This window comes from Eschscholzia californica, unplaced genomic scaffold, assembly GCF_041429995.1.
Source record: "Eschscholzia californica isolate CP2 unplaced genomic scaffold, dmEscCali1.0.p SCAF_1, whole genome shotgun sequence".
Lineage (NCBI taxonomy): Eukaryota > Viridiplantae > Streptophyta > Magnoliopsida > Ranunculales > Papaveraceae > Eschscholzia > Eschscholzia californica.
In genome coordinates, this window is record NW_028238198.1 from 30,143,467 (window position 1) to 30,167,496 (window position 24,030).

Genomic DNA, 24,030 nt, shown 5'->3' on the forward strand with positions numbered 1-24,030 from the left:
AGGGTTTTTCAAAACCCTAGTTTCCAAAAATTTTTTTTTTTTTTTTGTTGTGCAAATCTTATTTGCTAACTGCCAATTTTAAAACTTTTCTAAATTTTGAAATCTTTTAGAACACTTCTAAAATTTTTACAAAACTTGTAGAAACTTTTAAAATTTCCAAATTTTGTTTTGAGAGTTTCCTAAAACTCAAAACACTTCTTTTAGAACACTTCTAAAATTCCAAATTTTTGTTTTTCAAAAGTTTCCAAAACTTAAAACAACTCTTAATCAAACCAATTTTGGATCAAAATCTAGGTTTTTGAAATTTTCCAAAGAACAATTTTGAAATCAATTTGAAAAATCTTTGAATCCAATTCAAAATTAATCAAATTATATGTTTAAAATCTTTTTAAACATAACTATCAATTTAATCAAGCATGGATTAGTTTGAAATTCAATCAAATTGAGACTTTTAAAATACTTTTTAACAATTTGATTCTCAATTTGAAATTCATTGAATCCCATTCAATAATATCAAATTGTGAGTTTAAATAATTTTTAAAAACACTTTTTAAAATACTTTTATAAACTCAATTTATTGAACTATCAATCATATCCAATGTGAACTAGTTCGATTCTTAGCAAAAACTAGTTAATTGCAAGAGGCTCTGACGCCACTGTAGGGATTTACACCCTTCTACTAGTGTTTATAGCGGAAATAAGACATCTAATGTCTACACTAGTATTCCCAGGATCACATGCAAAAACTAGTAATTAAACTAACGGAGATAGTAGATTACCTTAATCGCTTTTCCCTCGAACTAGTTGAATTGATTGAAGAAGACCAAGAGCTTCAAGTGTAGCTCCTCTACTTGGGACACGAGCAATCAATTTGATCTCCCACCTTGTTGTATAGCTAGCACACCAATGGTGGTTGGATAGAAGAACACCTTCTTCTTTGACTAGATAGATAGTTAATGGGAATTAGCTCACTTTTTCCTCTCTACTTGATGTGGTAGAGTAAGAAAGCTTAGAGAGAAATTCCACACCTTATTATCTGCCCTAAGAGTGTTTATATAGAACCCTAATGAGAATCCACCTCCTTTTAGGTTTCCTAAAACACCCTTTAGAATAAGATTTAGGGAAATAGTCGAAAATAGCAACTATTGGTATTTTCTCAATTCCCTAAGGAGATGACGTCCAAACCCAGCCAAAATTGGCAGATTTAATGTTCATAACATAAGGAAACGTCCCTCAAAAAATCAGCCCAATCCGAGCCCTAAAAGTGCCCGAATCGGCCTAGGCTCAAAAACCCTGTTTTTGGCCTTTTTGTACCATCTTTGCCTAATTCCTTTTTAGGCCTATGAGATATGTTTATGGGACACTCCCATGATTATATCTCACTCCCACTAGTCATATCCTAGATCAATTTGTCACTCTTATGTGTAACCCGTTAAAGGATCCGATCGAAGTTAGCCGCGAATTACTTCGTAATTCGACGATCGTAGTTGGTCTCTAGCTACAACTCTACGATCCCTAAATCAATCGGACTTGATGATCTTCCACATCAATTGTCCTATCCGACAATTTGTTCGCATTGTCACCTTGGTCGAAGGACATCTCCTTCAACTCCTTCACCTCCACCACCACCGATGCCACCATCAAACCTCTCTACCACCACCACCATCAAACCTCAACCACCACCAAAACCCATAACCATACCTTCTAGCACCACCACTACTACCAAAATCACCACTACTTCGTATACAAGACTAATCGTGGAAATCTTGAACAAATCCTAATTAAAATCAAGTATCTCTATGAGAAAGAAAAATAAAATTATCAAAAGTAAATTGAGTTACCAAACTAACTTTTTGACTTTTTTAAAGTAAAAGAACTTCTACTACAAGCAAAAGTATTTCTACTTCTGGTTGCCAAACGACACCTTAGAATTGAAATTTTTCAATTTTGCAAGCGATATGCTCTTACATTATCCAATAAGCTACTCATCTCTTGACCCCTGGTATAGGGGCACCCATTTAGTCTAAAGAGGCGATTATTTTCTTCTGACTTTTCTATTTTGAAGTCTGTAAACTAATTAGTGGAAGAGTCTACATCTTCTACACCACCACCATGAGCCCCGTTGTAACCGTCTTCTTCATTTTGTCTCTCATCTCCCTATGTATTATTTACATCTTTTCCACAGTATTTTTTTCTCCACTCTCCTCCTCTTGTCTCATACGAAGGACTGCAGACGACATAGTACTTCTATTATCGTCGATAGAAAATGGAGGAGAGAGAGTGAGAAGAGAGAGAAAGAGTAAAAAAAAATAAGAATAAACTTTAAAGGTAGGGAAATGTTATTTTGCCTGACAGTAAATGCCCTGAATGGTCCGAGAAGATAAAATTGCTAGTGTCATGTGACAATTTTGTCTTCTTGGATTATTTCTGGACGTGCATTGTCGGACGAAATAGCCCTATTGTTAAAGATAATATGTAGGTTAGTATGATTTCAATTTACCTACAGACGTCTAAATAAAAAAAACAAAAATGTTATTTGGTCTGAAAATGAGACCAAGCACAGTCCGAGAACTGATGTAGGCGGTTCTCATTGATCTTGGCATGTGGAGGGGGAAATATCAAGACCAATAAGGGCCAACCGCATCAACTTTCGGGATGTGGTTGGACCCATTTCGCGACCAATTTCTCATAAAAAAAAAAGTGACTGCCAGTTGTTCCTATGACATAGGGCTCTATGCCATTATAGCAACGACCTCCTCTAATAACTCTATTTCCTTTTCTGATCAAAAGTAGTTCACTCTCTGCTATTTTCTGTTCAAAAATGATGCTATGCCCGACGGATTTCCCGACCCAATCCCGGCCATCCGAGTTGGCACGCCAACCGGGCATAGCATCATGAGTTGGCAGCTTGAAGGGAGGGATGTTTCAATATTTACATTTTGGTCCCTCAAATTTAATGCTTTCTGAGTTGAGTCCTTTTTAAAATAAGTGGAACCAAAACACGGGATTCTTTAACTTTCCCTCTTTTGCTTAGCTGCCAACAAAAAAAAAAAAAAACTAAAACCTAGGGTTTCACTTCACTTTCCCTCTTCCAACTCGATTCCAGCAAGGTTTGCTTCAAATCACTCGAGAAATTCTAGGGTTTTGCTTCAAATCACTCGAGAAATACAGCTCCTTCACTCGATTCAACTCCAGGCATCATCAGGTAATTTTTGAACTCAAAATCGAACAACATAACTAGTAAGATTTTGTTGAAATTCTAGGGTTTTTATGTGTTTAATGGAGTATAGGGTATCTTTCTTTCTGTTGTTTTGCAGTTCTCACCCTATCCAGGTATAACCCCATAACACAACAGCACTAATTTTACTCTTTTTCTTTTTTTATTGATCCTCTTCCACTAAATTTAACCCTTTATCTCTTCACCACCACCACCACCACCACTAGAACAATCACAAAATTTATCAAAATTAAGTTTAATTTCAATCTTTAAAATTATTTCCTTCTTTAATTATATATATTTGTTGTTGTTTCTTTGATTTTACAAATTGGTTTGTTGTATTTGGATTGAATTGAATTGAAACCCTAATTCTTTAATAAAGTTGAAGATATTCTAAGTTTCATGATTTCAAGATATTCAGTTTGAATTAGCTGATTTTATAATTTGGTTATTATCAATAGAAAAATCTAGGGAAGCAAATCAAATTTGTATATTATATGCAAGTTTAGGTAGTTCCATGTAAAATTGAAGTATGTATCTTGAGTTTATGGCATAGAGTGGTACTGGAGAAGTGGAGAAAATTTCGTGGTTTATGAACTTTTTTTGCATAACTATCCGATGTTATACAAGTTTGTATACTGAAGTTCGGTCTCCATGTACATTAAATCTGATTTGATCCTATATTTAATCTCCATAATTAGATATAATAAGCAATTATAGATGTAAAATCAATTTCACCTTAATTGCTGTTAATGAGTTATAGATGGAAATCACCTAGCGCGTCGTGTTCTCTCCTCGATTGGTACAGTTTCATTTTGGGTCATGTTCTTCTTAGATTTTCACTCTCTCTCTCTCTCTCTCTCTCTCTCTCTCTCTCTCTCTCTCTCTCTCTCTCTCTCTCTCTCTCTCTCTCTCGCTCTCTTTACGAAATACATCAATCGTATCAACGATTTGAAGAACCCGGTTGTTGCTCTTGCTAAAGTCGTTTTAGGGATGATTTAGCCCTTTATTTGTCACTCATTTTAACCTAATTTGTTATTCTTCAAGTTTGCTTTGTAACTGATTTTGTTAGTCAAAGAAACGATTTTGGCCTAGTTTTTAATGTGGTTGCTATTGATTTGATGAATGTTTTGTTATTGATTTTGTTATTCTACTCTTTACACTTTGCTTATGGTATCATACATAATCTAAGACTTCTGTTAAGAAATTTTGAAGTCCTAGCTAGAAGATGAGTTCAATAAATTATCCATTACATTTTTCTTAGTTATTACTGCATAATCTAAGATAGGAATCTAAATCTTGTATTTCATATTTCAAGCACAAACATAATTTTGTGTGACCTAATTTGCTGTTACTAATTTGTTGTGTTGCGTTGTTTGTTACTAATTGGGGTCTACTGTGTTGTTACTAATTTGGGTGTAATTCTTGTAGTTCCAAATCTAGTGATGTGAAGGAGGACTGTGTAGAGGTACATCATCTGCCATGGCTTTGGCATGAATACACTCGTTGTCGCGCATAATGTGATTCCCGTAAAACCCTGCAGAACCCAAAATAGTGTTTTCATCCCAGTTGAACAAAATCAGGAAGAGAACATTAACGTTGCTGAAGATAGATTGTTGTGAAGATCGCTACATATTACACGTTATGTGTTACATATTTCATCTTTTATTGTGCGGAGGAGCGAGGAAATCAAAATAAATAGCCAAAAGTACTTCTATAGGAGAAGAAGAGAACTCTGCGACTGTTATTCTATAACGAAGTTGTAATTATCAACAGAATTGATGCCTCAATTGACGCATGCAGAGGAAAGCGTAGTATCAAGCTTTTGACTATTTTCTACGAGTAGAAGAGTGATTTTGTGACTTGCTAAGTTTTAATTTTTTCGACTACGTCCAACTTCATCCAATTTGAAACCTATAAGCTTGTACTTGTTAGGAGAGATTAATGCAGTTTTTTGGTCATGTTTATGTTCGATCTTCGGCAGCCTAACTTTAGAATATCTATTTCATAATGTATAGTATTGTTACAGTGAAACAAGATGACGGTAAATCTCACTCAAATGTCAAGAAAGATTTTTTACTTTTATTCATGGTCAGAAACACTTCTACCCAACCAAAAGAGTACCCCATTAGGCTGAATCTCAACAAAGAGGGGGATATTCTTCATCAAAAGTTAACTTCAATTGCCAATAAATCCCTACCTTTTAACTTCACCCTATACAAAATTGCTAGCAGTTGGGGAGGGGGGAGTCACAATCTTGAAACTAAGTCACTCTTAGTATTGAATACTAATTTGAGATAGACAAGCAAAAGAACAATGGGATTTTTTTTATTTGATTCAGTTTAGATGGAGTTTGGCTCAATAATCTTCCTGCACTTTGAATGCCTGATACACAAAAGTTCTTAAAATGGTTTAATTAATCTACCAAATTTCTAATCTTTTATGTTGAGGTTTGAAGCATTCAACCTACAGTCCTACATCATTAAACTTATAATCATAAAAAAATTTCAAACATAAAATTTCTCAGAGTAAATACATCAAACACCTTATAAACATATCCAAACTAATGTATTATCACATCATATTCATCTCAAAATAAGAAAACAAGAAGACTCCATCTTCTCCACCATCACCATTACCAACCACAAATCACCCGTTGCTACCATCACCATATCTATGGCTACCACAGTGTCTCCATCGCCAAGGCGCCAAGAGAACCTAGTTTTGCCCTCGTTTATCTGTAATGGACATATTGTTTCAACCTACAGAATTGATGCCCTCGAAGATTGGGAATGTAGGGATTGAGTTATTTTCATCTAGATTGTCATGAAGAGGAATAAAAACCCCAACTTTCACCTGAAAATGTAACAATAATAACAGTAATAGACTAGAGTGATTACCCAGTTACCCATAAAAAATGGAATGAAATTAGGGCAAAGTAAGTAATACCCGAGATTCGTCCATGGATGAATAGTTAAGGGGTTGAAGAGATGAGGAAGGAAGAACTAAAGGTGGATGAGTGAATAATCTAAAAAAACCCATTAATGGACTTACCTGATGATGCAATGGATTGGAGAGTTCAAAATCTTGTTCTGCCCTAGCTTTTAGTTGGAAGAGGGAAAGTGAAAGTGAAATCCCGTGTTTTAGGTTATTAGTAGAAAAAGGACTCAACTTAAAAGGGTTCAAATTTGAGGGACCAAATTGTAAACTTTGTAAAACTAATCCCTTTCCTATGCCAACTCAGGATGCTATGCCCGGTTGGCCTGCCAACTCGGCTGGCCGGGATTGGGCCGGGAAAACCGCCGGGCATAGCATCATTTTTGTTTTCTGTTTGTTCTCACTCTCGTCACTTCTTGTTCTTCCTCTCTCTCTCTTGTTCTCCATGATGGAGGTCTTCCAAAAGAATCACACTGTTGTCGTCACGGAAAGGGTTTTGTGTTAGCTTCTTGTTTCGCTGCTACACCAACTATTAGGGCAATCATTCGCACAATGCCGTGATATAATTTCATTCTGTTAGATGTTAAACCTCAGTTTCCCGTACCACAGTGAGAGTAAAGTTAGGGCTTCGAGAAAATGATGGAGGAACAAGGAGATTTTCTTGCATAATTTTACTTCTTTTCTGTCTGAGTTCATCACTGATCTCTGATATTTACTGGCTGAGTATGTATGTTTCTCTCCATCTCTCTCTGAAATTCATTTTCTTCCTTGGTTCTGTTTCTTGTGATTAGTTGTCTACCCTTTCCTTGCATCCCCTTCTTGGGTTTTCTACTTGCAAAACCCTTTACTGTTTCATTGTTTCTCTGCTACTCTGTTTCTTATTCATCCATGGATTTTAGTAGTAGTCAAACTATTATGATGTTCATCTGTTTCTTGTTCATCACATTCTTACATTCAACCTCCACCTCAACCAACTTACAGACATATATCATTCACATGGACTTATCGGCCATGCCGAAAGCCTTTTCTAGTCATCATAGTTGGTATGCCTCAACATTATCTTCTGCTTCCCAACACTACTCTGAGACTAGGAGTAGTCTTATTTATACTTATATTAATGTTGTCCATGGCTTTAGTGCCAGTCTTTCTTCTTCTGAGTTAGAAACACTAAAGAAATCACATGGTTTTGTTTCTTCGTTTCCGGATAATCGTGTTATGACCCATACAACCCATTCTTCTCGATGCCTTCATCTTAACTCTGTGTCGGGTGCATGGCCGGCTTCAAATTATGGCAAAGATGTAATAATTGGTGTGGTTGATACGGGGGTTTGGCCTGAGAGTCGAAGTTATAGAGATGATGGGATGACTAAAGTTCCATCGAGATGGAAAGGAAAATGTGTTGATGGAGTTCAGTTCAATTCTTCAATGTGCAACAAGAAACTAATCGGAGCTCGGTTCTTCAACAAAGGTCTAATTAGCAATAAACCAAATTTGACGATCTCAATGAATTCGCCACGTGATATTGATGGACATGGGACCCATACTTCATCTACGGCTGCTGGAAATTATGTCAAAGGGGCATCGTACTTTGGCTATGCCAACGGAACAGCAAGAGGGATGGCTCCGCAGGCACGTTTGGCCATCTACAAGGCCATTTGGGAGGGTGCTGTTGGTGGTTATACATCTGATATCCTAGCTGCAATGGACCAAGCAATTGAGGATGGGGTTGATGTCCTTTCCCTATCAATTGGCTCGTCTGGGGTTCCTCTGTATGAGGATGGAATTGCAATAGGTTCCTTTGCAGCAATGGAGAATGGTATATTTGTAGCAACATGCGCAGGAAATCGTGGTCCTTCATATGGAACTGTAGCTAATGAAATACCTTGGGTTCTAACCGTTGCTGCGGGTACAATTGATCGTGAATTCATTGGACTTGTTAGTCTAAGCAATGGAGCCTCATTTTATGGTTCATCCCTTTCCCCTTTTAACAATTCATCCTTGACCCAAGTTCCTCTGGTGTTCATGAACAGGTGCAATAGTAGAAAAGTTCTCAGGAATATTGTTGGCTTCAAGATAGTAGTTTGTTTAGGCACTGATGATTCGATTCATTTACAAGTCAGTAATGTGCGGAGTGCAAATGTTGCTGGAGGTATCTTTATATTGAACAAACCTCAATACCTCAATTTCAAGACCTCGTTTCCAGCTGTTTTTGTAAGTTTGAGTGATGGCAAATCTATCTTGGACTTCATTAAGATGAGTTCTGATCCAAGAGCAAGTTTAAAATTCGGATTGACTCATGTTGGTAGAAGAAAAGGTAATCCAACACCAAGAGTAGACTATTATAGTTCCAGAGGACCATCTTCAAGTTGTCCAAGCATCTTGAAGCCTGATATCATGGCTCCTGGAACTTTAATTCTAGCAGCATGGCCTAAAGCTACTCCAGTAAGCGGATTGGGTCCGCCATTATTTAGTGACTTTGAATTATCAATAGGAACTTCGATGTCTTGCCCTCACATGGCAGGTGTAGCTGCACTATTGAAGGGGCTACATCCAAAATGGAGTTCAGCAGCAATCCGGTCGGCCATAATGACAACAGCGGACACCTTAGATGACACTCTCAGCCCAATCAAAGATATTGGAGATAATAACCGACCCGCTACCCCACTTTCTATGGGTTCGGGTCATGTTAATCCAAACAAAGCCATCGATCCTGGGCTCATTTACGATGCAAATGCTGAAGATTATGTTAATTTTCTCTGTTCATTGAACTACACCGCCGAGCAAATCCAAACGATTACAAGGTCTTACAGTTGCAATGGTTCAAACCCGTCTACAGATCTCAACTACCCATCTTTCATTGCCTTCTTCAATGTGAATGACTCGTCTTCTCATACTAAACTTGTACAAGAATTTCACAGGACGGTGACTAATGTTGGGGATGGAATATCAACTTATAGAGCTAAGTTGACATCCATGAACGGATTTGATGTAACCGTAATTCCAGACACACTAGTTTTCAAGGAGAAGTTTGAAAAGAAAAGTTTCAGAGTTGCTATTGGAGGACCAAAGTTGATGAAACAAGAAGTAGTTCATGGATCACTTAGTTGGGTTGAAAATGGTGGTAAATATGTTGTAACAAGTCCACTTGTAGCTACAAGAGTCGTAGCAGTTCCTGTGTCTGTTTAATTGCCTTTCTTCTTCCTTGTTGATGTAGCTCTGATGAATTGACATAAATATGAATTAATTGCAAATTGATTAGGAAAAGCAGCTCACATTTGGTCCATACATATATATATAAGAGAATACAGATCTTTTTCATCATCAGGTGATGGTCCTAAAATTGAATGAACAGATTTTGGAGATCAGAATATCAGATCTTTTTCATATATATATATATCTATATCATTATATGTGAATATGAAAAGAAAGAATTTTGATTTTGCAGGAAAGCTAAATTATCCAGAGCAGGGAGGAAAAAAGGATTATGCAATAGCTACCATCCGTAAAGACCATCCAGATGTATTTGTGTTGGTATTGGGACCTAGAAGGGTTGGAGATCCAAATTACTGTTGCAACCGCGTCCAACTGGCAGTTGATGCATCTGGAACCGTTGTTCTCATCCCAAATATCGGATGAGCTAACCTTGTAATTCGTTTCTACTTTAGTTAAATATAAAATAAATAATGTTCTTGAGGAGAAAAATAAGTAACATGAAACTGTAATCATGTGAATTAGGCAAGTTCACTGCTGAGATAATTTTTCTTACAGTAGTTTGTCTTTTGTTGAACTTCAGATTCACATGTTTATTTAATTAAACTTTACTCTCAATGGCGGGACATCTTTGTTTCGATCGTAAGCCTCACATAGTTTGGTTATTCACATAGTTCAGTTATTTGAATTTTGTATCTTCGATGAAAGTTAGACACTTAAATAAGATGAGAGAGACCATAAGTAGTAAATCTTTTAATCCGTCTTAATGAAGTTGATTGTGATAATACAGGGATTACTTACTGAAGATGTTGCAGCTGCCATGAAAGTGTTGTTGCCAGGGACTGGTGAAGGTGAGTTTGCTGCTTTGTGTTCCTGAGCTGATCAGGTTTGCTTCCATTACCATTGGAGCGGGCCTCTGCACTATGATGACATACCAGTATGCAATTTTGTCTAAGCCTTTGGGTCTGAATTGTTGGAATTGGTCGATCCACTCGAGTACCTCGAGGATTATCGGGGTGGCCCGAGTCAGTCCCATGTCGAACCACCAAGTTAGTTGTTATATGTGAAACTTTGTATCATTGGAGTTTATCATTACAGTGGAGTTTGTGGCATTTGCATAGAAAAGTGTCCCGAATACTTACGTAGTATATATATTTGTATATGTATATACGTGCGTATTTTATGTGTACATGTATATAAGAGTTAACAAAAATTGGCCAAGCTAATCGTTACTGATCGTTGGGATTGAAAATTGGGCATGTCTGATCCCCGACTGCTTAGCTTGGGGTAACATTTTGCACAAGCCTCTGATACAGTGAATTTACATTCTTTTCTAAAGAATATGAAAAACAATATTGTTATTCTTTTTCATGTAATGACTTTTCTCATATTATTTGTGCATTGAGACCTGATAAGGAACAAACTTATTTCTGTAAAACAAACAGTAGAAAAGAAAATTTTGTTCGATAGAACTATTATTTGGAAAACGCAATTTTTAATGTACTTACATTCAGTTAGCGAAATTAATCAACGAACATGTACCCTAATGTTTTTCTTCAAAGGCCAGTCGATAATTTAGAAAGATGAAACTTTTATTAACCCTATAATCCTTAATCTAATTTTGTCATTGTTAAGTTTGTGGTCATCCAACTCAAAACCAATTGGCAATGAGTGGATAGGATCTATACTTTATATTCTTGGTTGCTAGTTACCCATTCTCCCATGTGGGACTATTCTCACACGCCCCCTCACGTGTGGGGTTCTTTGAGCCTAACACGTGTATTTTTTTTTCTTTACGGGTGACGTGGAGCACGTGTGGCTTTTAAACCTATCACGTTTGGGCCTAGCTCTGATACCATGTTAAGTTTGTGGCCATCCAACTCAAAACCAATTGACAAAGAGTGGAGAGGACCTATACATTATATTCTTGGTTGCTAGTTACTCATTCTCCCATGTGGGACTATTCTCACAACCATCCTTATGATTCAATGGTTAATGTTGTACAACTTTATTTTACAAGAGGCCTATAGTTTTAGTTAAGACGTCAAAAAGTTAATGTAGCGAGAACAAATAAAGCCAATCTCTACGATAAAAAATGAAAGTACACAAAATTGATCTCCACACGTCTCTCTACGGAATTTACTACGACTTTTTATTAGTCTTGATAGATCTTAGTAAATCTTACAACTGTAAATATGTATGAGTAAATATCCGTTCAAAATTAAATAAGAGAAAACCTCAAAAAATATAGAACTAGTTCAAAGTTTAAGAAAAAAAAACAAATGAGTGTACTGCACGTATTGAGAAGGGGAAAGGGGAAAAATAACAAACATAAAGTGCTTTAAAGGAGTCTTGAAGCATGGACTTCATTTGTGTGAGGTAAATGTCTTACCACTAAGTTATCCCCTAGTTGATGCTTGTAATGTATGAGGCTTTAACCAATGGGTCGGTGGGTATATAGACCAAAATAATGTTCAAAAAAGGTTTATGATTCAATCTTCTCAAAATATGGATATTTAGTCCTTTTACATTATGGACATAAAAACCCTCACTTTCTAAACACATTACCGTTAATGTCCCACGCTCAAATTTGACGTGGAGATTTATTAGCAAAAATTGTGGAGATTTATTAGCAAAAAATATGGAGATTTATTAGAAAAAAATGGATAGAAACAAATCATAATTTCTCTCTCCTCTAAACAGATTTGGAAAGCAAATTTTCTCTTTCCTATTATCCGAATCAATCAGAAACAAAAATCCTAACCAAAACGAAACGTCATCACCACGGATATTTCAAATCAATTTTCTCTCTCTTCTTTACAGATTTAGAAATCAAATCAATTTTCTCTTTCCTATTATCCGAATCAATCAGAAACAAAAATTCTAACCAAAACTACTGTAAAGTATGTATAATTTATTCACAAGTTTTTTTTTCATGGTTATTTTTCATCATAAAGAAGTTTGTTTCAACGTTATGGTGAGATTTTGGGTTGATTTTTATGGTTTTTTCTGTTGTGACATAGTTTCTGATGTTCAAAGCTTCGTCATAAATCAATTTTTAGAGATCTATTTGATAAATTATGTCAATTTCTGTCTGGTACAACTTAAATTACTGTAAAGTATGTATAATTTATTCACAAGTATCCGTGATTTACCACAGGATTCGGTAATTTTTGATAAATAACTAATGATAACAACAAAAATTTAAAAGTTTTAATTGATCAAACCTTGTAATTTCTGATAGTGGTCACTTATATGAAGGAATTTATATTGTATACTGATATACAATAAGTATGTTTTACAATGGATTTAATGATGTACAACAAATTCTGATATACTAATGATAAAGTATAATTTTAAACGTTATATACCTAAATTGTAAATACGATATTATGTATAATTTACAATAAATTATGCAAACTTTATGAAAAATAATGACACATTTATCACAAATAATGAAATCATGTTTCCTTTCCATGTCTTTCAATATGAACATGAAATCGCATTTCAATGGTGCCCATCCATGCACTATCCATTTGCAATCTTTAACAGGACACACAACAGTAACACGCTTAGAATCATTCTTTATGAATTTGAAATCATGCCCGGTGTTGATGCTATATTGCCTAAGAGCATATCGAAAAGCTTTTGCACCCCCAGGAAATAACTGTCCTAGTTCTGTAAATATCTTATCCCAACCATCTGATTTCAGTTTGATTTCCTTATTTTGATTTGATGATTCTGCCTAGAACTCCATCTGTGATAACAAAGTGAGATAGATTAATTCAAATAAATTATATATACAAGTATATTATTTGCAGTAAATTATATGAACATTTGAATAAATTACATGTACTTTACAGAAAAGTACACAGGATTTACATATGTAAATCAAAGATGTTAGAATAATGAAACGAGAACTGTTTTGATATTAAATCATACATAATGTTCCATAAATTACGTATGATTTACACAAAATAATATAATGTTAATGTTATTCGTGAAAAATTTGCAGAACCAGAACATATATCATGTTCTCAATTTGATAAACATCGCAGGGAAAAGTTTATATAATTTACGTTACATTATGGTAATTTATTCTAAAGTATATATAATGTTAATTCTGTTATGAGTAACCGTGCGAAAGAATCACGTTTCATCAATCTGTACGGAAAAAAATCAGATCTGGAGAAAATTTGAATATCATACTTTGCATAAACTCCAAATCTATTGATAACTGATATGACGATTGATTGCAAACAATAAGTAAACTCGATTTGTAAGATTTAGAAATGAAGTATTAATCTCATGAAGATCGTGATCATTAATACAATCTTTAGAGAGAGAAAGACAATAATAACTTTCTTGATCTGAAACAGAATCATCAAATAAGAAAATTGTTTACCTGATTAACAATTAAGATGATGATTTTGAATAGCTCTAATGATAATAAAACAAGTTAATGAAAGATTTTCAATCGAAACATAATCAGAAAACATAAAATTTGGTTTGAGTTTTATCTGAACTTAGAAACTCAATTTTCTGTTTAATGGAGGATAGTTTCAGATGATGAAGATGTAGAGAGAGAGATAGATAGGACGAGAAGGTTTCGGTTACAAAGTTTTTTGTTTTAATGGAGGATAGTTTCAGAAGATGAAGATGTAGAGAGAGATAAAGATAGGACGAGAAGGTTTCGGTTACAAATTTAAGGAAGATAATGATTTCTTTCTTCCTTTAGAGTCGGTAATTGGAGAGAGAAACAGGGAGATAAAAAAGGGAAACGAATATTGGTTGATTTGAGCTTAAATTAGATCTTATATATATGGAAGGTTAGTTTAGGTATTATAAATTATTTGGTATTCTAGGGATTTGTATTTTCTCTCTAGATGACACCAAATGGACTAGATATCCATTTGTATTATTTCTTTGGTTTTGAAACCCTTTATAGGATTAGAGAGGACTAAAAGTCCTATTAGGGTCCGTTTTTTGGATTATAAGCCCAAAAATATTTAACCAAATCCCCTGGCTGCCTTAGTAGATGCCTATAATCCTATGAGATTCTTACAAATTTTATCCCGCTGCAGCTAGGGATAGCCCCCAAGTAGATCCGCCCTTGGTTGTTGATCCTTCTGTGAGAGGTTTCCGTGTTTCTTGAAACATAAAAGTGATACTATTATTTTATACAAGAGATTGCCATGATTCAGGTGGACATAAAGACTAGTGTGTGTTACTGTAGCAATTTACAACTATTCAATGCAGCTCGAGACGTATCATGTTCAGGATGAAATACAATGAATATTTTGTCACTGCCATTTATATTATTAGTATTCACCTGTCACAATTCTTGTACCTCTTCTGTTTGAAATGGTCTGATCTTCCTACTCTACATTTTACTATTTCAATAGATTATGTCATAATTTTTATAGATTGATGATTGTTGTGCAGGACTATAATGGTTGATCGACATGGATTAAATTAGCATTGGTCGAAAGCCAATAAAAGAAATCACAGGACCAATTTACTTGAAGTTTTATAGTGATGTTCGAGCAGTCAAGTGTTCTAAATTTATTTAAAGTTATTCTATCAGAAATTAGTTGACTTCAGTAATACCCAATCAATGCTTTACCAAGTTGGGCTAAAAACAAATACGTTCTTACTCTGAAAGCTTTTCTTATTCTGATCATCTTTTAGGTTGTTGCAAAACTACGCTTAATTTAAAGAGGTATTTCCTTTTTGGTCCCCTACCTTGGAAGGTTTGGTTCAACAGACCTCCGGCGAAGGGAAGCCCCTTCGCCGAAGTGTTTAGAGAGAGCGAGAGGAGAGAAAATTCTTTGAACACAGAAAATGGTCATCAGTTGACTATCGTCAATAAGTCAAGAAAAGATCAAAAGCCCAATGGATCAAACCGCCTCAAAGCAACAGGACCGTTGAGTCAAAAGAGATATGTCACTTAAGCACAGAATCGGGAGGCTGACACGATCGTCTTAGGTTCCTCAGTCATGTCCTGCCTCAAATACAACCAGGTATGTCCTGGGATTCACGAGAAGACTAGGGAAATCCATGTAAGCAAGGTCGATGTCGTAAGCCCTGAATATGGGAAGGCATAAGTGCGTTGAACGCTTACCGACTTAAACCCAAATCTGATCAAAGATCTCAGTCGGTTAGGATCCTAAGTATTTAAGTAACTTGGACTTCAATAGTCTCGAAGGAGGAAACATCTCCTAGAGAATCTATTAACTCGGCATGATATCTATCGAGGATCCTAAAACAGAGGAACTCATAAATATCTAAGATACGAGATAAACTCAAAAGAAAATCCTAAATCTCCTAACTACCGAAGAGTAGTCTTAATCCCGAAAAGTGAATCTCAACCGCTTCATCCACACCGTCTACCAACAGTCAGTCAAAAAATATCTATAAAAGCTAACCAAATCACCTCGAAGAAGGTAAGTTCACTAAGAACTCCAAGGTTCAATCAATATTCAATTTTTAACAGCAAAGGGCAATCTAACTGTCTTGAGAGTCAGAGAGGCTTCTGAACTCTTTATAGGTTTTCCCCCAGGCTTTCAGGAGTGGGAATCAAAGAAGCAGATTCATCAATCGAACGGGATCCAGCATCACGATCTCACGGTTTTGATTGATTCCAGGATTGACAAATTTTGACATCAATAGAGAGATTTTCAGAAAATAACTCAAGAATCTTAGATATCTAATAATCTAGTTATTTTAGTAGTTTCATATTTTGGGTTAGTGGAGAATTAATATTTTAGTAGTTTTACAATTTTGAATTCTAATATTTTATTTTTGAGAAGTTGTTATTTCGAATTTGATTAGGTTTAGAAAACCCTAATGCTATATAAAGGGAGTTTAGTAGTTGTTTAATTCATACAATTTTGATTCATTTTATCAATAAAAATTCACATTTAGTTTAATCTTGTTAATTTTAGTTCTGTAAGTCTTAAATGAAGATCTAAAGACTTATTCTGATTTTTCCGTGGTGTCAGTTGTGATGTAGATTGTTGCGGAAGTGTAAAAGTAATGGAATCCACCATTATAACAATGATAAAATACGTAAATAAACTGATAAAATACGTAAATAAACTGATAAAGTAAAGAACAAAACGATAAACTTGATTAACAATAAACTTGATTCATAATATTCTCGGATCTGAATAACAAGGACAGACCTGACTTCCTTTTATAGGAACTTAGAAACTTCTAGATAGACTCAAATTAGGATTCCTAAATATCAAAGATACTCAAACATAGAAACTTCTAAACCTAGACTTAGTAGGAAATACTAAAACATGGAAACTCCTAAACTCTAACCCTAATGGGCTCGGCCATGAGGCCCTTTAACTAGTTCGGCCGTGAGGCCCATCTTGATGGTCTCCATCATACTCCCCGACCGAGAACGAACTTGCCCTCAAGTGAGACTCAACAATGCAATCCTTAATTCCCACTTCGAGCGAACAGTGCATTAGGGTTGAAGGACACCCACTTGGACGAAGTCACAAGCTTCAATATCATAGTGCAAAGAATCTTGAAAAAATAAATGTAGGAAAGAAACTTCCAACAAATTGCAACATCTCCCGTCATCTTTTAATTTGATGAAGAAGACCACAAACACCACATAATACTTTATGGAAAAATCAACCTTGAATTTCTTCACTTGAACGATCTTCCCACGTTCATCTTCGTGTTGCTTATAAACCAAAATTGGAATATGGCTTAATCAAATCTAAACTAGAATGAACTGACCTTTTCAAACTAAAAGAGGATAATTCACTTTGTTCTTCTTTTTCCTCCGTCATTGGGAAAATTTTATTCTTTTTGTCAAGAACTTCTTCTTTAATACCATCGAACACGGTGACCGAAATAACATTCGAGAACTGTCTACTGGATTCAATCTTCGTCTCCACATATGAAAACTATTCATCTAAAGGAAGAAAAACATACCTAAAGATGTTTTTCAATGTAGTCCAATCGTCGACGAATTTTTTCCCTTGGTTAATGAGTCTCCATTGCATTGCATTGAATTGTTCATAGGACATATGTTGTTCAATGAGAAAAACCTTATCTTCATCATGGATATCTTGGTTTATGAACCAATCTTCCATATGCTGAATCCAAAAATTTATATGATATTGACCGTCAAATAGAGGAATTTTAGAAACGGTATTAATTTTTTCTTCATATTTTCGATCAACATAAAATTGTTTTGAATCTCGAAAGGGATCCCAATCTAAACGTGGAAAAATTTTCCAACACTCAAGGAGAGATGTATCCATGAAAAAAATTTCATCTTTTGTTCCCAGTTTTTTAAAGCTCTGAATACCAACTGATGTAGATTGTTGCGGAAGCGTAAAAGTTATGGAATCCACCATTATAACAATGATAAAATACGTAAATAAACTGATAAAATACGTAAATAAACTGATAAAGTAAAGAACAAAACGATAAACTTGATTAACAATAAACTTGATTCATAATATTCTCTGATCTGAATAACAAAGACAGACCTGACTTCTTTTTATAGGAACTTAGAAACTTCTAGATAGACTCAAATTAGGATTCCTAAATATCAAAGATACTCAAACATAGAAACTTCTAAACCTAGACTTAGTAGGAAATACTAAAACATGGAAACTCCTAAACTCTAACCCTAATGGGCTCGGCCATGAGGCCCTCTAACTAGTTCGGCCGTGAGGCCCATCTTGATGGTCTCCATCAAGTTGGCATCAAGAGTGAGGTTACTCCTCGCTCAATAGCAGAAGGCAAGGTTAGAAACACAACCTTCGACTGTAATCGGGGTATCAACGTTGTATGGTTAGTAATTTGACAAAATGAATCAACAAATAGACCTACTCAAGGTGATGTTAAAAAACCATCTAAATATCAATGCAAACCACTGCAGTCAACCATTAACAGGGAACATGTTGAGAGATTTGTCTACAACCAACCTATTAATGGATACATTAACAAAGAACTTGTTAATAGATACACCCACAACACCATTATTTTGCGACTTTAATATATAAACATGAACTTCGTTATTTTACCCTCACATGGCGGGTGTAGTTGCACTATTAAAAGGGATACACCCAAAATCGAAATCAACAATTACTCGGTCACTATAATGACGACAATGGAGACCTTAGATGACAATCTCAGGGGTGGCCCAAAGTTCGGGCATGTGAGTGCCCCCACAGACCGTAAGATGAAAAAAAATTCTAGATCCGATTTATTTCAAATAGAGATAAAATTTAATAAAAACATAAAGACTGTGGATAAACAATCACAGATGAAGTGTTAGTTTCGTGGAGTCTAAATTAGTTGTCCACCTAAAAGAAAAGGATTCAATTCCCCCACGACATTAGTTATTTTTTACCTGGAAATTTCTTTGTGCCCCTGCCCTTAGCTATAGTTTTGGCCATTTATATCTCTCTTTTGATCCGAATTTTCAAATTAGCTCATCTTTTATTTCTTTTTGTTTATTTGATTTTGATCCAGTTTTATTAAAATTACATCCCAGTTTCGTTCGAGCCATTTTTCTTCATATAATTTTTTTTTTAATATTGACTACAATGGTCATTACAAAGGCATTGATACATCGAAATGATGTGATAAGCATGATAGATGCCGCATTACTTCTGGCGTATCCGACAAAATTAATGACCTAAAGTCCGGAAAAATTAAATGTTCTAAAGCCCACAAAAACTACTTTTTCTAAAGTTAATATGCTCTCTCTCTCTCTCCTAACTTCTTTAAGTACGTGAGTTGTATTTATACATTTTCGAGAGATAAATGTCTCTTATTCTTTTGACATAAAATTTACATATATAATTTTATATGATTCAACTGTGTATAAAATCAGTTGTTTACATTGAAATTAAAGTCAACGTGATTCACAAGTTAGCGGTAATCATGTTGGTTGAGAATGTCACTATAAATTGTCGAAAACACTTCGTTTAAATGTCACATCAAGACTCCCAACATTCTACAATTGTTTGTTATAACTAAAAGAACCTTGTTTATCCGCCACTGACTCTCAACCCAACCGAAGATATTGGAGATAATAACCGACACGGAGCCCTGCTTTCTATGGGTTGCGGTCATGTTAATCCAAACAAGACCATCAATCATAGGCTCATTTACAATGCTTAAGATTATGTAAATTTTCTTTGTTCCTTTAATTACACTGCCAAACAAATCCAAACGATTATAATGTCCTACTGTTGCAATGGTTCAAACTCGTCTTCGGATCTCAACTACCCATCTTCCACTGCCTTCTTTAATGTGAACGACTCACCTTTTCATACTGAACTTGTACAAGAATCTCACAGAAAGATGACTAATGTCAGGGATGGAATGTTCAACTTATACAGCTAAATTGACATCCATGAACGGATTTTAGGTAACTGTGATATATGCCAGACACACTAGTTTTCAAGCAGAAGCTTGAAAAGAATTTTTTTTTGAGTTGCTACTGAAGGACCATAGTTGATCAAACAAAAAAGTAGTTCATGGGTCACTTAGCTGGGTCGGGAGTGCTACGTGCACAAAGGATTTTGATAAAATTCTGGACCGATATTTTCTCTGATTAACTCAACTGTTAAAATCACGATTATGTGATAATCGGAGATAGATGAACATAAATTAGACGACACATATTTAACGAGGTTCGGTCGGATATTCACGACCTACATCCTCGGATAAAGCCTGAGTGGCTACATACTTTATTAACCACAACTGTGGTGATTCGTTACAATAATCGAATAGTAATCGAATGATTTAACTCCTAGAATCCTCTCTTATTTATAGAGAAGGTTTAGGGTTTCCTAGTTTCCCTTAACTGAACTAGGAAACAATATAAATATTATCTAACAATAATATTAGATATATTACAAGAAATATTATAATATATGAAACTGAATATTCTAGATCTTCACATATCTTCAAATATCTTGCAATAGTCTTGATCGTCGGATCTTCTCATCTCGATCCGCCTCTTATATCACGTGTTTACACACGTATCTCAATACCCTCCCGCAAGTTGGAGCACGGAAGATGTGAAGTGTCCAACTTGAAAAAAAATAGTGAAATCACATCCAAAATTGTGACTTGAATCACCTTGATTAGACGGAACAACCTACGTAATCGACGACTTCAGTAGGCTGAAAAAAACTCACTTGATGATGGGTCTTGAACATGACTTGAAGATTGATATCCCAATTATGATATGAACAAAGAAGATGATCACTTAATGTAGCAACAAATTCTGGTTCTCCACTGAAAAGGAAAATGGCTCGGCTGGATTGGATAGACGGGCCTTTCTTCTTATTTTGCTAATAATAGTGTGACCATGGGAGGGAGTACTTCTTTGCTAGTGTTGTTTCTTGTGGTGCTCTATTTGGACAGAGAAAATGCATTCTTCTTGTGTCAACTCAGGTGGTTTCTGTTGCTCAATGAAGCTTGAAAAAAAAGAAGTCACAAGACACAAACTCGGTGTTGAAAAAAGTCGACCAAGAGATTGATCGATTATATAATCACAACATTTAAAAAAAATTATTGGAAAATTGCGGAAGCTTGAATCAGGATTGAACTACCTGCTCAGATACCATGTTAAAATCACGATTATGTGATAATCGGAGATAGATGAACATAAATTAGACGACACATATTTAACGAGGTTCGGTCGGATATTCACGACCTACATCCTCGGATAAAGCCTGAATGGCTACATACTTTATTAACCACAACTGTGGTGATTCGTTACAATAATCGAATAGTAATCGAATGATTTAACTCCTAGAATCATCTCTTATTTATAGAGAAGGTTTAGGGTTTCCTAGTTTCCCTTAACTGAACTAGGAAACAATATAAATATTATCTAACAATAATATTAGATATATTACAAGAAATATTATAATATATGAAACTGAATATTCTAGATCTTCACATATCTTCAAATATCTTGCAATAGTCTTGATCGTCGGATCTTCTCATCTCGATCCGCCTCTTATATCACGTGTTTACACACGTATCTCAATATCAACAACAACAAGTATGCAATTATTTAAGGTCGATATGCCAATATGTACGAATAATGATATCCAAAAAAACTACCTTACCAAAAGAATCCTTAATATATGATTGTAGCTCACAAACTTAAGTTTGTTGGAATTTCATATCATGGAACTGGAAATCTCAGTGATTCTAGTCATAAATGGTCATAATCGGGTATTTCTCGAATTATAAATTTTTTTGCTTAAAATCTGATAATATGATCTTACGAATCTACAATTTATTAATGATGTTATGCCAAATACCTGTATAAATAATGGCATCCATCAACATTTGAGATTCCATCATTTCATACTAGAAAAACAGGTTCCAATCAAAAAATGTCTTCTTTCAGTTGTGTTAGCCTCCCTGACTGTGAAGGTACATACATATTCTCTCTGTTCCTGTCTCTCTATGTAATACATATATGTCTATATTCATAAGTGAATGTGAATAAAATGAAATATGATTTTGCAGGGAAGTTACATTGGCCAGAGCTGGTAGGGAAGAAACAAGATTATGCAATAGCTGCAATTCGTAAAGACCATCCAAATATATTTGTGTTGGTATTGGGACCTGGAAGGGTTGGAGATCCAACTTACTGTTGCAACCGCGTCCAACTGGTGGTTGATGCAGCTGGAATTGTTGTTCTCGTCCCAAATATTGGATGAGCTAACCTTGTAATTCGCTTCTACTTTTATGAAGTATAAAATAAAAAGCAAGTGATGGAGATGAACTAATCATGTGATTTAGACAAATTCACTGCCCATGAGATAATTTTTCTTATAGTAGTAGTTTGTCTTTTGTTGAACTTGAGATTCACATGCTTATTTAATAAAAGTATAAATCTAGTCATCTTTTTTTTAAAGGAATCTGCGATATCATTAAACATCGCTAAAGTTACATATGATATGAGATTGTTGCAGCTGAAAGAGACTTGCTTGAACAACCATGATCTAGATGTTTTATGTGTTCTCGGCCACTTAGCAAGTGTCCGCTTTTATATTAACGGAACAATTAACACACATAAACTTTACATTAACAAAAGTAGTAGTAAGACTCCTAATATCATCCAAAACATGAACAGCTGTCCAGTGTAAGTGATGTGTTCTTCGATCCTTTTGGTTCAACATGCTAATAACATTCTTGGAGTCTCCACAAGAAAAGCACCCTTCGCTGTCCCTTATCGATGGCCCATCGAACTGCCCACAAAAGTGACATCGACTCTCCTTCGTCTATTGATCGACATCGGATGGCCTTTGATTCTCCGGCAATGCTTTTACCTGTATTATCAAATACAACGAAGACAGTTCCAGCATCTTCAGTAGGCCGTTTAAAAGATGCATCAAACTTTATACATATATCGAACAACTGATATTCTAAAGGATGTGAATTCAAAGTTGAACTATCTATAGTTTTTTTTTTTATCATTTGTGCTACCATCCATTTCGGTCTCCTTTCTTCTAGAGGAATTGAGTCGTTCATTTCGGTCTAACTTCTTTACTGTACCCCGTTCTATCAAATGGCTTGGTTGAGAACTCTTTCAATTGAGGGGTTAGTATTTTGAAATACCTTTGACCATCTTTCCTTCCAACAATACCATATGGCAATCATTAATTTCGACGTGAGAGATATATATAAGTTGGTGAAACATCGCTTTTTATCACTCCTAGCTGCGAAATCCAGTCTTCGAAAGAGCTTCCTTCCATTCTATCTGTATGAAGTCCATTGCTTATCTCAGATATGATACCTCTAGTAAAAGTGCATCCTAATACAAAATGTCGCCATGTTTCGTTCGTTTCATTGCACAAAGGGCATAATATAGATGGCAAATTCATAAAAGGACTCAAAATATCATAAAACTGGACAATTTAAGACTTAATTTCTACATAAAAATGTTAATTCTAGGGGTTACCTCAAGTTTCCATAAATCATTCCAATAATTTTTATCGTTAAGTTCGACTGTTTGGTAACAAGTGAGGAGTTTGTAAAGTGATGAAGCCGAAAAAGTGTCATTTTGTGTGAGAGCCCATTTAAGTGAATCATGTGTGTGTTGACCGTTCAGAGGGATAGAAAGGATTGAATCACAGGTATGCTCATCAAACAATTCATGCAACAATTCTACGTTCCGATGATTTTGATCATTCCTAAGTTGATCGACGTAATAAAATGAGTATGCTCAGGAATTACATTCAAAGCTAACTTTCCTGCACTCCAATTATCATGCCAAATATGAATGTGACTACCGTCTCCCACTTCCTACATACACAAGTCTTTGACCAGAGGAATGCACCTATGAATACCTTTCCAGAGCCAGGATGAGTTTGTCACTCTAGCTCTTTGAATGGTAGTTGTAGGGTAATATTTATGCTTGACAAAATTACACCAGAGAGACTCGGTATGTGTTTGAAGCCTCCAAACTATCTTCGAAATCAAAGCAGTATTAAAATGAGTCAAGTTTTTGAAGCCTAATCCTCCTAGACTTTTTGGTTTCTCTAAGGTCGACCACACCTTAAGATGAAGAGTTTTTTTGTTAACCTTTTTGCCCCACCAGAAATCCCTTTGTAGAGATACAATGTTATTTTTAATCTTTTTAGAGA

The 24,030-nt window shown here is 35.2% G+C and overlaps 2 long non-coding RNA genes and 1 pseudogene across 3 annotated transcripts; 2 read left to right on the plus strand and 1 right to left on the minus strand.

Annotated features, from left to right (window-relative positions):
* The first annotated feature begins 3,013 nt into the window (after positions 1–3,013).
* Positions 3,014–5,178, plus strand: LOC147565922 (uncharacterized). Its single transcript, XR_015230317.1, has 2 exons — positions 3,014–3,205; positions 4,649–5,178. It is a non-coding gene; the product is annotated as an uncharacterized LOC147565922 (long non-coding RNA).
* Positions 5,179–5,705: 527 nt separating this feature from the next.
* Positions 5,706–6,366, minus strand: LOC147565923 (uncharacterized). Its single transcript, XR_015237377.1, has 2 exons — positions 6,272–6,366; positions 5,706–6,073 (listed from the first exon to the last, which is right to left on the minus strand). It is a non-coding gene; the product is annotated as an uncharacterized LOC147565923 (long non-coding RNA).
* A 180-nt stretch (positions 6,367–6,546) lies between these two features.
* LOC147565924 (subtilisin-like protease SBT3 pseudogene) lies at positions 6,547–9,418 on the plus strand (annotated as a pseudogene). The gene has a single exon (XR_015230316.1). The product of XR_015230316.1 is annotated as a subtilisin-like protease SBT3 pseudogene (transcript).
* Positions 9,419–24,030: the final 14,612 nt, after the last annotated feature.